Below are 3,142 nucleotides of genomic sequence, written 5' to 3'. Positions count from 1 at the left end.
CCAAGCACCCCCCTATGTGCGCCTATGTATTGGTCAATATATGAATACTATATTGTGTTTGTTCTAACCTGTCTACTGAATAAAATACTAATATAGGTATTGTAAATGTGCATTGGCTTCATCAAGTATTATGTTATTTAGCTAGTGTTTTAAGGAATTATACAATTCCATCTTTTTAAATAATACAATATAATTAAGTTACTTAGTACATAACCGTCATAGCCTATACCTATAGTGTATTGAGTATTATATTAGTTTATCTAGGGTGACCTCAAGTGTGGCTTGGTAATCAGTATCTAAGTCACAGTTACTTTTAATGATGATTGGTCTTTATTATTTTTTCAGATGATTATAAAATATTTTTTTCTCTAATCAGTGTCGCGAATAGGACATATTATATTCAGGGAGTGCTTATATTGGCTATTGCTTATGAGCAACCCGAATAAAATTTAAATATATATATATAGTTACGGGTGAAGTAGGAATTTGGGCACTGCAGTGCACACTGCACAATGACCGTTTTTGAGGGCAAAGTTGGAATAAGTTAACATTGTCCGGGCATTGTATACAGTTCCCATTTAGATTTGGGCAATAAAACATTTTATTTCATTTTTTAAAAATCATAAAAAAAACTTGAAATAGACACTTTAAATATTAGTTGCCTTTTAATAATTTTTAAATCTATTATCCAGTATGGTACTTCCTACTGAAGAATTCGTATTTTTATCTGAAGTAGTTTGACATGAACAAGATGAATATTATTTTTTGTTAAATTATAGTTATTTTAAAATTTTTAATTTAATTAATTATTACTACAAAGTAATATTAGGCACGTAATATAGCATTATAATATTTTATTTATAAACACATACACAATACTAGTACCTATGGCATTTTGCGTTACAAAGTCGACCAATTTTTTTGCATTTACACCGATTGGTATAAGGTACGTAATAATACAGTAATAATGATGGACTACGCGACGTCAAGACAATATAACCATTCGATTTCGATTAGGTAGGGTTTTATGATTAGATAATGAAATATTATCTAGATTATATTATACTGTTTGTAATTTATTATATTTATTACTATACTCAATATAATTTTTGTTGGTGCGGCACTATTAAAATAAAGTTAATTTATAATAATAATTAAATACATTTTGTGACTTGTTGACTGTGGTCACTTATATCAATATTTCCACTTTTAAATTTTAATATATATTTTTCTTAATATTTCATCATAATATTCCTATAAAATTTAAATATACTACATTTCTATATACTTAGATATATGTAATAAAATATAAAATATAATTTACTATTTATTATAGATTCATAAAACATAATAAACATGTTTTATTGTATTATATATACTTTTTTACAGTTACATTTTAAATGTCTAGGACCTTAAAATGGTACTTTGTTGAACTACTTCAGCAAGGGTGTCTACAAATGGTAATGAACTTAAAATATCCTTGTTAAGGTGCATTAACATTCATGCATCTAAGTTTTAAATAGATAAACGATTTCTTAACCGGTTTTTGATGTATAGTTAATGAAGAAAAACTTTTTTCAAGCTTTACCTTGGTGCAAGAGAAAGTTAGAATATACTTATAATCTATTAAAAAATTACTATAAGCATTGACATGTAACCTATACTAAAAAAGAACATTAAAACATAGATATTATACCGTATCTCATAACTCGTAAGCAGTGGTTGATTTGGAAAGAAAAGAAAAAGAAGGAGGACTCTGCTGATGTTGGATAAACTAGCGTTCCACACAAAATTAATCGTCACATTGCCGTGGAGGGCAAAGGCCTCCACACCTCTCTCTCATCACCCATCAACCTATCACACCAAAACAATATAAAATTTATTCAAAAACGGAAAAATACATATAGAAAGAAAAACACTTATTATAGGTCCTGCAATGTAAGTACCTTAAAATAATAAAATGTCTTCAGAAAAATTTTAAAAATAGCTTAAAAATGTTAAGATGTACAAACAATTTACAATTCTAAAATACTCATAACTCGCTTTGAGATAAAAATATAATAAAAATCCCATGAGATTGCCTAGATAATAATCTTACCTTTAAATTTTATAAGGGGTCAATTCACTCTAATTTTTAAACTAATGGAGCTATACGAGTTTTTCTGAGCGTACAATTTGCTATGTTACGCACTTTAGCACTTGTAAGACGGAGACACCATCATATATGGCATATATATTATATGCGATATGCGTGTGAGACGTTCTCATTAATTATTATAAATTAATTAAAGTATATTATTATGTATATGCTCTACGTATATTTTTTATACAGACATACAGTGAACAGTTTACAAAACAAATAGTTAGATCGAATAACTTTAATAATATTTATACTAAATAATTATGCTAATATATGCCTATTATAACAATCATTATCAAAATTATTAATATACTAATAATATAGGTAACATTTTTCTATACAAAAATATACATACAAATCATAAAATGTGCTAACATGGGTACGATCAGTGGCGCAACTAGGGCTGAAATGTTGGGGGGTTGGGCTGTAGCACCCACCTGACATTACATGAAAAGTAACCCCACACCCCCATATATATGTTTACTTAAAAATATAAAAAAATCATACAAACAAAATCAATTATTTATTTACTCAAGTATTTAATTATACCTTATTTTAGATTCTGAACGAAGTGATGAATGTATTGATTTTACAATGATGTGTGTTTTTTTTTTTTTTTGTGTCTGACGACAACTTTTGGAGCAGTAAAAATGCTTCGATTTTCAAAAGTTGTACCTTTTCTGAAAGGAAAGTGAATCTAGTTGGTACTTTGGGGGGTCAAAAGTGAAAATTTCCCAATACTTTTCAAAAGCGGCAGGAAAAACCTTAAAAAAATAACGGAAAAACGCGAATTTTTACGCAAAACCAATTTTTGACAAAAACGAAAACTTAATTTTACTGTAACTCAAAAAATAATTATTGTAAGCACTTGAAATTTGCAACAGATGTTTATATTAGCGTTGTCTATACAGGGTTAAATTTTCAAAGTGTTTCGACTTTTTTTGAGCTATTTATAGACAAATGAAATTTTCAATTTTTCTAAGTATTTTTTTTTAAATACGA

The sequence above is a fragment of the Acyrthosiphon pisum genome, chromosome X (assembly GCF_005508785.2).
Source record: "Acyrthosiphon pisum isolate AL4f chromosome X, pea_aphid_22Mar2018_4r6ur, whole genome shotgun sequence".
In the NCBI taxonomy this organism is placed as follows: domain Eukaryota; kingdom Metazoa; phylum Arthropoda; class Insecta; order Hemiptera; family Aphididae; genus Acyrthosiphon; species Acyrthosiphon pisum.
This window is presented reverse-complemented; position numbering follows the sequence as displayed.